At 44.3% G+C, this 11,950-nt stretch overlaps 1 non-coding gene across 1 annotated transcript; it reads right to left on the reverse strand.

Annotated features, from left to right (window-relative positions):
* Positions 1–8,098: 8,098 nt before the first annotated feature.
* Trnas-cga lies at positions 8,099–8,173 on the reverse strand. Its single transcript has one exon. It is a non-coding gene; the product is annotated as a tRNA-Ser (tRNA).
* Between the last annotated feature and the right edge of the window lie 3,777 nt (positions 8,174–11,950).

Here is an 11,950-nt window from a genome sequence, read left to right on the forward strand (position 1 = left end):
TCACTGAACGCTTCACGCATAGCCCTCCTTACGCTAACTTTGACATCGTTCGCACTAGTTTCCTAACTTTGTTGTTGAACCACGGTGGGTTTTTCCCGTCCCTCACAGTTTTACTCGGTACGTACCTGTCTAAAACGCATTTTACGATTGCCTTCAACTTTTTCCATAAACACTCAACATTGTCAGTGTCGGGACAGAAATTTTCGTTTTGATCTGTTAGGTAGTCTGATACAGGCAGCGACATACACTGTTCAGTCACTTCAGTGCAGGTTTTAGATAGACTATTTTTCTATGCACGGTGTAGTATAACCACGGAGACACGATAACAGCTTACAAACTTAGAAGTTTCTGAAATGCTTCCACCTTTGTCACGAAAGCCAATGATCATGCCAGTTTGGTCGTAAGATAAATCGTTCCGTTTTAGCATTAAGACAATGGGTGCACTCATCGCGCGTCCATCCCGGCACGCTTTACATACCCTCAAGTGCTAGTGCTGCCACCTACTGTTTGTGAGTGGTTATTGCACGCTAACAGTCCAGTCACAACGTGACCTCGCCAGTGTCATAGGCGAGGGTCACATTTATGTGACTGGACTGTGTACGTAGATACTGTCTGTAATATGTGTTGCGAATGGATTTGGTAACAAAGAAGTAGTAAATTAAAACGTCATACCTGATGCTGGAATGTTACTGCCTGAACAGGAAAAATGTAGTAAGCATTAACTTTTTCCATTTCTCCATTTAGTGGAAGATCCCATGGCAGAAAAAGTTTCGGAAAGTTTGTTGAAAGTCGCTAAGTGCTTTTATCCTCAAATACTCGATGAATAAAGTCTGGATACTTGCGCGCCGTCATTTACGCTGGCTCGAGAAGAAAATACAGTTTCTAATTTGATTTACTGTGTTAAAATTTTAGCATAAGATTGTACCTCTTAATTACCAGATTATTATAGCATTTTAAATTTTTAAGACAGGCCAATAACTACGCGAACTGTTGAAACCCAAATTTTTGCTGCCCCTGCAGGCCGTTAAAGAGGCAACCTCAACTAGTTCTGTAGTTCTTGCTTCCGAGTTCTCAGATAGTTGCTTAATAATATAATTAATTGTCAAGTCTTTGGGCACGAGCGTTCCTAGTAGTTAATTATCACAACCGGATTTCAGTTTCGCAGGTAACTTTACATACATTAAGTTTGGGAAGAGAGACACCGCCTTTTGCGATATATTCGTTACTCATCATTTCTGCAGTGGTTATCTAAGTAGGCCGCAGACAGTCAACGTGAGAAATGACTGTTAGAAAAAGGGTAGGTGTTCGCTAGTCTGAACAAACTTCTCTCTGGATGCTTTGCCAGATTTTCTGCGAAGGACTGAACTTCCAGAGAACTTGTCAGCAAAGAAATTTCTTTGATCCTTAAATGGTAAACAGAGCACGTAAGACGCACTGCTAAAGATTCAGCGTGCGGCGAATACAAAGAAGTTTTTTATTTGTTTAAAATTTCATTCACCACCCAAGTGAACAGAGTAGGCCGTTAGAACACTATAGTTTTTTTAAGCTGGTTGCAGGACAAGAAAGTTCCTGAATGATGAGTATCTGGGACGAGATTACTAGTTCTAGGAATTTATTTCACAACCGAGAAAAACCTGGAAACCTTAGCTGGAACAAAGGGACTGGTCCTATTTTATATTTATATATGAAGCAGTTTTGTGAAAGTGAAAAATGTGAGCACCTGACTAGTAACTGCGATGTAAATACAGAATGCCTTTTTTAAGCCATAAGAGAAGACTATTTTTCATCATCCATTCCCCCCCCCTCCCACCCACCCCCAGCACACAAATAGACACCAACTTCCCTTAGAGGAGAAATGAAGACTGAAAACAACGAGCTCAGTACTTGTCAGAACTCACCTCAAGATGGTACTATTATCCCCGCTGGCAATTCGTGCGGAACCAACAACTCAACCTAGAACACCAGAGAATATTTTAGATAATAGCAGAAGGTTGCACCAAGTCGAGTGTTATATGAATCATTTCTTTCTCTGTGTCGATATACAGGGTGATTAAAAAAGAATACCACAACTTTAAAAATGTGAATTTAATGAAAGAAACATAATATAACGTTCTGTTATACATCATTACAAAGAGTATTTAAAAAGGTTTTTTTTTCACTCAAAAACAAGTTCAGAGATGTTCAATATGGCCCACTCCAGACACTCGAGCAATATCAACCCGATACTCCAACTCGTTCCACACTCTCTGTAGCATATCAGGCGTAACAGTTTGGATAGCTGCTGTTATTTCTCGTTTCAAATCATCAATGGTGGCTGGGAGAGGTGGCCGAAACACCATATCCTTAACATACCCCCATAAGAAAAAATCGCAGGGGGTAAGATCAGGGCTTCTTGGAGGCCAGTGATGAAGTGCTCTGTCACGGGCTGCCTGGCGGCCGATCCATCGCCTCGGGTAGTTGACGTTCAGGTAGTTACGGATAGATAAGGACTCTCCATACAGTTGATTGTGGAATTTGCAGCTCTCTGCTAGCTCTGCGAGTCGATTTTCCTGGGCTGCGAACAAATGCTTGCTGGATGCGTGCTACATTTTCATCACTCGTTCTCGGCCGTCCAGAACTTTTCCCTTTGCACAAACACCCATTCTCTGTAAACTGTTTATACCAACGTTTAATACACTACCTATCAGGAGATTTAACACCATACTTCGTTCGAAATGCACGCTGAACAACTGTCGTCGATTCATTTCTGCCGTACTCAATAACACAAAAAGCTTTCTGTTGAGCGGTCGCCATCTTAGCATCAACTGACGCTGACGCCTAGTCAACAGCGCCTCACGCGAACAAATGTACAACTAAATGAAACTTTATAGCTCCCTTAATTCGCCGACAGATAGTGCTTAGCTCTGCCTTTTGTCGTTGCAGAGTTTTAAATTCCTAAAGTTGTGGTATTCTTTTTGAATCACCCTGTATTAAGTTATCCCCGTTTGCCTGTACTCTGTGCCATCAATATGAATACGGAAATCTCGTCTTTATTGATTACTGTTACAATATCCTCATCTCTAACGACCACAACATGAAGAGGATGCTAAATTCCAAACTTTCTTCCTTTGCAATGTGAACAACGAGCTTACGTGTTAAGTTACGACGAGGTACTAGGATACAGGATAATTCAGCTGTCCCTAGGCATCGGTTTTATGCAAACCGCAACGCCTGCAAATACCATGCGCGAAATTTACATGATCTCTCGCTCGCTACGTAGAAGCTATTCGTCCTACAGGAAAAATTAGCAGGACCTTTTTGTAGGCAATCTAATGTAATAAAACGGTTTTCGAGTTACTCAAGAAGATCTCGTTTGACGATCGCTATAGTACGTTTGCTTGAATCACTTGAAAACTATGGTCTCTAGCGGAAACATATCTGGGTACAAAATGTAGCTACATTGACTTCCTACTGAAAGGTTCCGCTCATTTTTCCTGTGGGACTAATATTTTGCACGTAGTAAGTGAGAGAACGTGAAAATCATGCGTATATCATTTGAAGGCGTTGCGGGTTGCAAAAAACCGATGGGTAGGATCAACTTTATCATCCTGTATATCTGACGGATTGTCATAACCAGAGAAAGAAGGCTACACTATGACGTTTGTGTACAGATTATTACTGATACACTGGTCATCCAGCCGGCCGGTGTGGCCGAGCGGTTCTATGCGCTTCAGTCTGGAACTGCGCGACCGCTACGGTCGCAGGAACGAATCCTGCCTGGGGCATGAATGCGTGCGATGTCCTTTGGTTGGTTAGCTTTAAGTAGTTCTAGGTTCTAGGGGACTGATGACCTCAGATGTTGAGTCCCATAGTACTCAGAGCCATTCGAACCAATTTTGATCATCCAAGTCAAAATGACCGTCTACGTAATACTGTGTTGCTCTACCTTTGGGACGGAATACAGTAGCGATCCTGCATGTCATGGATTCGACAGCTCATTGGTCGGCTTCCAGTGGAATGCAGCACCAGGTGTCTACGCCGAGGTTAGGCACTTCCCGTATATTACGGGGCGGTGCTTCGTGGGTTCGCGGATGGCGCCCGGTAGCATCCCCGAAGTGCCCCATCGGGTTCAGATCTGACGAATCTGGTGGCCGAGGCACCAACCTGAGTGCACGATCGTGCTCCTAAAACCACTCGTGTACGCTTTTCGTCTTGTGACACACACAGTTATTTTTCTGGACGATGCCATCGCCACTAGGGTTGACGCGAAACACAGCGGTATGCAGGTGGCCCGCAATAATGTTCAAATGGTTCAAATGGCTCTGAGCACAATCGGACTTAACATCTGAGGTCATCAGTCCCCTAGAACTCAGAACTGTTCAAACCTAACTAACCTAAGGACATCAGACACATCAATGGCCGAGGCAGGATTCGAACCGGCGACTGTAGCGGTCGCGCGGTTCCAGACTGAAGCGCCTAGAACCGCTCGGCCACTGAGACTGGCGCAGTAATTATCAGGCTGAAACTTTCATGGTGCCATGAGAAGCTCTGATTAGTGTTCCCGATAGCATAATTTGCACCTGCGGGCCTGTGTCTGTGACTCTATGAGTGTTTTGAGCAGCTGTTCGCCTCGATGACAGCGTATCCGAACACTACCGTCAGATTGGTGCGACAAGAAACGCGATTCGTGCCACCAGGCGATGTGTTTTCATTCATCCATGCTCAAATCTCGATGATACGGTACGCATTACAATGGTGATGTCACTGTCGTTAGGTCAACAAGGGAACATTACTTCTGTTGCGGAGGCCAAGATTCAGCGGTGTGCTCCGAAACTTTTGTGCCCACACCGGCACTGTACTCCGTCGTTGGATCCGTCACAGATCGCCGCCTACGCCTATCCTGCTTTACAGAACGCAGAAGCCTTCGACCTCCACATTTCCAACGACTTGTCGCCTAATTGTGGTTTCACCATCCTCCAACACTTTCCACAGATGCTTACGACAGTAGCACGCGAACAGCTGACAAGTTCATTTGTTTCTGAGATGCTCGTTCCCTGGCGCCGAGCCTAACCATCTGCGCTTTGTCAAATTCGCTTATACGAGGGTTGGAACTTTAATAGTGGCAACTATTTATTTACAGCTCATACAAAATAGATACGTGTCTCAAAGTTTTACTGTCCTTCAAAGTAGTCACCAGCATTGTACATAACCCGTTGCCGGCGATGTGGGAGTCGTAGGATACTCTTAGCAGTGCCAGTTGCGTTGACAGTTCGAGCGGCGCGGTCTATTGCCCGACGAATTTGTAGAAGTTCTGAAGCGAATGCTGTCGAGTGTTTCCTTCAGGTTTAGAAATTGAGTTGAACTTACGAGGGCTTAAGTCAGGGGAGCGTAGTAGGTGGTATAGCACTTAGCAGCCCCGTCAGTCAAACAAATCAGTAACAGCTTGCACTGTACCTGCTTGAGCATTGTCCTGAAAAATGATGGTCAGGTCCTGCAGAAAGTGTCATCACTTCTGTCTCTTGCTGATCGTAGGTTGTGTTCGAGAAAAGAACAGCTCAAAGACAGAAGTGACGACACTTTCTGCAGGACCTGACCATCATTTTGCAGGACAAAACTCAAGCAGGTACAGTGCAAACTGTTACTGATTTGTTTGGCTGATGGAGCTGCTAAGTGCTATACCACCTACTGCACTCCCCTGACTTAATCCCTCGTCAGTTCAACTAGATTTCTAAACCGAACGCATTCGTTTCAGAACTGCTACAAATTCGTCGGGCAATAGACCGCGCAGCTCGAACTGTCGACACAACTGGCACTGCTAAGAGTATCCTACGGCTCCCACATCGCTGGCAACGGGTTATGTACAATGCTGGTGACTACTTTGAAGGTCAGTAAAACTTTGAGACACGTATGTAGTTTGTACGAGCTGTAAATAAATAGTTGCCACTATTAAAGTTCCAACCCTCGTGTTAGTGTATTTCTCTATATTTAGCCCATATCGTCGCTGGAATAATTCCCTACTCGTCTCTGCTCCCCTGACATACATGGTGCCCAGGAGGAATGGTCAGTACTGACTGATATGTCAGGAACGACCATTCGAAGCAAAAAAGTTTAGAAGATATGGGCTCTAAAATGCAAACCTTAAGGGCAGGTTTAGGGCAGAATAGCGAAAAAATTAGAATTTTTTATTCATTTATTTATTAGATCGATCCTTTATAAAGACACCGGAAGTTTCATGATCAAAATCTGCCTACAAATATGTTTCTTCGGCCGTTTGCGCCTCTTTATCCGTGCTGTGAACAACACCTTAGCTACGCTAGACTTTTTTGTGTTAATTTTTCGGTGACACAATTGAAACAAATTGCAGATATATCTAGAAGGCTGTGAAAGGAAAGAAGGCCAAGATATTAGATGGAAACCGATTGAGAAGTGCTATCAGACTGACAGGCAAAGAAATTCACACATTACAAATACATTATAGAAAAGCCATGGAGGACAGCGTACATAATGCGAAAATAATGCAACAAGCAGTGAAGACAATAGTCTTTCACTAACTTTCCGCAGATTAGAATCCTTACAACTTCCTCTGTGAATACCGTGGTGCAAATATCGTCAGGTAGAAACCAGTGGAAAGCCATACACCGATAAGGATGGTTTACCACTTGCTGTTTTAACTGTTATAAAGCCGACTTTCAGGTATCTAGCCAATCCCTAACTGTTGAAAAATTGTGTACATCGGAAAACACAAAATACGAATGAGAGCTCCAATCACCTCATATGGATGCGTTGTCCAAAAATTGTATTTTACCCTCAAATGTTGTGAAGATAGTTGCATGTGATGCCTGTCTCGTTTAATAGTGGAAATGTATGTAGGATTAACTGCATGCGGAGATCAGGCTGGTATGGCAATTTCCTAAAAATTGAAATAAAAACTTAAAAAGAGATTTGTTGCAAAGTGATTCATTTTAGATGTAATGCATATTTTCTCAGGAACTATAGAAGCAAAGATCCTGAAATTTGGCACAGTTCTAAAAAAAAACTCTTACTGAACAAGCCTATACAGCACTTTTTTTATCTTGTGTCTGAGAAAAAGTACTCTTTTACTGTATGAGGGAAATACACTACTGGCCGTTAAAATTGCTACACTAAGAAGAAATGCAGATGATAAACGGGTATTCATTGGACAAATATATTATACAAGAACTAACATGTGATTACATTTTCACGCAATTTGGGTGCATAGATTCTGAGAAATCAGTACCCAGAACAACCACCTCTGGCCGTAATAACGGCCTTGAGAAGCCTGGGCATTAAGTCAAACAGAGCTTGGATAGCGTGTACAGGTACAGCTGCCCATGCAGCTTCAACACGATACCACAGTTCATCAAGAGTAGTGACTGGCGTATTGTGACGATCCAGTTACTCGGCCATCATTGACCAGACGTTTTCAATTGGTGAGCGATCTGGAGAATGTGCTGACCAGGGTAACAGTCCAACATTTTCTGTATCCAGAAAGGCCCGTACAGGACGCGCAACATGCGGTCGTTCATTATCCTGCTGAAGTTTAGGGTTTCCCAGGGATCGAATGAAGGGTAGAGTCACGGGTCGTAACACATCTGAAATGTAACGTCCACTGTTCAAAGTGCCGTCATGCGAACAAGAGGTGACCGAGACGTGTAACCAATGGCACCCCCATACCATCACGCCGGGTGATACGCCAGTATGGCGATGACGAATACACGCTTCCAATGTGTGTTCACCGCTAATAGTCCATGCTGCTGCAAAAGTCGTCGAACTGTTCGTGAAGATGAAACTTCCTGCCAGATTAAAACTGTGTGCCCGACCGAGACTCGAACTCGGGACCTTTGCCTTTCGCGGGCATGAGCTACCGAAGCACGACTCACGCCCGGTCCTCACAGCTTCACTTCTGCCAGTATCTCGTCTCCTACCTTCCAAACTTTACAGAAGCTCTCTTGCGAACCTTTCAGAACTAGCACTCCTGAAAGAAAGGATATTGCGGAGACATGGCTTAGCCACAGCCTGGGGGATGTTTCCAGAATGAGATTTTCACTCTGCAGCGGAGTGTGCGCTGATATGAAACTTCCTGGTAGATTAAAACTGTGTGCCCGACCGAGACTCGAACTCGGGACCTTTGCCTTTCGAGGGCAAGTGCTCTACCATCTGAGCTACCGAAGCACGACTCACGCCCGGTCTCACAGCTTCACTTCTGCCAGTATCTCGTCTCCTACCTTCCAAACTTTACAGAAGCTCTCCTGCGAACCTTGCAGAGGTAGCACTCCTGAAAGAAAGGATATTGCGGAGACATGGCTTAGGTCCCGAGTTCGAGTCTCGGTCGGGCACACAGTTTTAATCTGCCAGGAAGTTTCATATTAGCGCACACTCCGCTGCAGAGTGAAAATCTCATTCTGGAAACATCCCCCAGGCTGTGGCTAAGCCATGTCTCCGCAATATCCATTCTTTCTGGAGCGCTAGTTCTGCAAGGTTCGCAGGAGAGCTTCTGTAAAGTTTGGAAGGTAGGAGACGAGATATTGGCAGAAGTGAAGCTGTGAGACCGAGCGTGAGTCGTGCTTCGGTAGCTCAGATGGTAGAGCACTTGCCCGCGAAAGGCAAAGGTCCCGAGTTCGAGTCTCGGTCGGGCACACAGTTTTAATCTGCCAGGAAGTTTCATATCAGCGCACACTCCGCTGCAGAGTGAAAACCTCATTCTGTTCGTGAAGATGTTTGTTGTCTTGCAAACGTCCCCATCTGTTGACTCAGGGATCGAGACGTAGCTGCACGATCCGTTACAGCCATGCGGATAAGATGCCTGTCATCTAGACTGCTAGTGATACGCGGCCGTTGAGATCCAGCACGGCGTTCCGTATTACCCTCCTGAACCCACCGATTCCATATTCTGCTAATAGTCATTGGATCTCGACCAACACGAGCAGCAAGTCGCGATACGATAAACCGCAATCGCGATAGGCTACAATCCGGCCTTTATCAAAATCCTCCTTACACGAGACGTCATAACAACGTTTCACCAAGCAGCGTCGGTCATCTGCTGTTTGTGTATGAGAAATCGGTTGGAAACTTTCCTCATGTCAACACGTTGTAGGTGTCGCCCCTGGCGCCAACCTTGTGTGAATGCTCTGAAAAGCTAATCATTTGCATATCACAGCATCTTCTTCCTGTCGGTTAAATTTCGCGTCTGTAGCACGCCATCTTCATGGTGTAGCAGTTTTAATGACAAGTAGTGTAGAACAGTCTCGGATAACATAGAACTGAAAAATTAATTTGAAAGTAACTATTAGCTTAAACAAAAGTCTGTTGCACACGTTTTACAAGTCTTTTGTGCAGATGAAAATTGTGAAGTTTCAGCTTCAGTGCTTGATTAGTTTAATAAGAAAAGATACATCGTATGTACACTAGTGCTTAAAAATACAAATTCTTATAAAATGAATGTCCAGGAAAATTATCAAAGTAAAACTCCAGAGAATATCGTTGAGGATGTTCTACATAATAGTCTCGAGTTTTAACATTTTAACTCTGGTATTGTAAGAGATATCGAAGTTTAAATGCGGGTATTAAGAGCTACGAGCACTTCTTCATCTTCGTCATTTCCAAGCTCCTTACTTTCCGTATTTTGGAAGGAGGTAAAAGAATCAAAACAAGAAAAAATTGTCGAGTAAATATGGCTTCTAAAATGCATATCTTAAGAGCTATGCGCACTTGTTCAGTAGAAGAGATGTTGTAAGAGGTCCATGACTAAGGAAATTATTGCTAGCGCACTCGAGCAGATGTAATTTCGATGGATTGCTCACGCGCTGCCTGCGATATGTAAACTATAAGAGAATCGCAGACCAGACAGCAGTAGTAGTTGTAGCTCCGGCAGTAGGAGTAAGTAGTAGCCAGCAGTCGTGTGTATGGAGTTGGCTGGGCCGGTCGTGGGGAGCGATGGCGGTATAAGGTATAAGATAAAAACAGACGCGCGCATATGTAGTTTGTTAAACTAAATTTGTACTATTGTTATATCAAGTCCCATGTAAATGTTTCAAAAATTCCTTATATAATAATTTTTTTATATAATTAACTTTTTGACAATCATTGATCTGAATTTAAAGAATTTACTAATTTTCCAATCCATGGTCATCCTGATTATCGTAAAGAAAAATCAGTTGTTTCTTTCTATAAATGACAAATCTAGCGGCCAGCATTGCACTGAGCTGCGCCAGAAAAGTTTCTTATAGGAGCAGATATATACGCGTTATCCGGCGACTTCATTGAGGTAAGAATTTTCAGTGTATTCAGAATGATCTTTCAGGGCCATGACACAGCACTACTGACGTCCAAAATTTACCAGTTTAACTTCACAGTCAATTATTGGAAGGTTATAAGTGAGCCACAATTTTATTGAGAGGTTAGTCACGTTATTATTGCGACGTTACGGAATGTTAAACATATTTTTTCTGTTGGGAGGGTACACTTAATGTGAATGATATATATAAATATTTTTTTCTGTTGGGAGGTAACAATGTTTTTCAGAGTATCGGAAAAGTAGTCATAGCTGCATTTCAGAGCCTATGTTTACTAGAATTATGTGCTTCCACTGCTCGTTTCTGTCACACCACTGAATATTAAGAATTCCTCCTGGGACACCATGCACTTTTCTTACCACGTCTTGTGTCCGCTACGTAACCCGACGGCATTCAATCTCGCAGTTGTCAGTGTTCATAATGTTTCACATCATCATTGTATGCAGGGAACGGTAAACGATGGTGAAGGAAACCGCCATCCTCACAGCTGTTTGCACGACTTTCGAAGGATGTCATACACTCATACCTCACAGACAGGAGTTTCAACACTGACGTGCAGGGAAAACAATCAACACGACACGTGGGAGTACCCCAGGGAAGCATCCTAGGGCCCCTACTGTTTAACCTGTACATACACAATCTCCCAACCACACACAACACAACGATGGCAATCTACGCGGATGACACAGCCATCCTCGCGCAAGATTGGAAACCATCAAACATTACGTCACGCCTACAGACTGCACTCATAGTGGCTGAGCCTTGGTTGGAGAAATGGCGTGTTAGAGTAAACGTCGACAAGTGCGAAGCCGTTCTGTTCACTAGAAGACCGAAGCAACTGCGCAAACACCGATACTGCAGACCAATAACTCTACATGCACGCCCAATACGTTTCCGTGAGAAAGTCAAATACGTCGGTGTCTGGCTGGACCGGAAATTACTCTGGGGGGACCACATACAACACATGACCAACCGAGCTAGCGCGAGGCTCAAACAGCTCTACCCTATGCTCAACAGGCGTAGCACACTGAACAGAAGGGTGTCGAGGTCCATGTACATGACACTTATCCGACCCCTGATGACGTACGCAGCTCCTGTCTGGGGATACGCTGCGCCTACACGCCTGCGCCGTATGCAGCTCATACAAAACAAAGTACTCAAAATCATAAGCAATGCTCCACGATACACACGCATCGCGGACCTTCACCGGGAATACCGACTTGAGACTCTCGCGGAGGTAATCCACAAACTCACCACAAGACTATACAGAAACTCCAGACATTCGCAGAACCCGTTTATTCTGAATCTGGGGAACTACGACCACAACCATAGATGGAAACATAAAAGACCAAAAGACATACTCGTAAGGACCTAACATCTATGGCCAAGCACACGCAAACACAACGGTACAGGTGAGCCCCTGTTAATCAGACGCCATTACTGGATATCCAGCTGGAATACACTGCCGAATAACTGGCACCACGCAGGGAAGCCGTACCCTACACCGTTTGCAGACAAGCTCCACACATCCCCCACACAGTGAGATGATCTATGGCCGATCTCCCACTACTGTATAACGATCTTGATTGTTCCAGGAATGTAGCGGCTGCAGCAACTGGGATACATCGCCATCGCTTGCCACGGTAATGGTGCATGAT

Source organism: Schistocerca piceifrons, chromosome 2 (assembly GCF_021461385.2).
Source record: "Schistocerca piceifrons isolate TAMUIC-IGC-003096 chromosome 2, iqSchPice1.1, whole genome shotgun sequence".
NCBI classification, from domain to species: Eukaryota; Metazoa; Arthropoda; class Insecta; order Orthoptera; family Acrididae; genus Schistocerca; species Schistocerca piceifrons.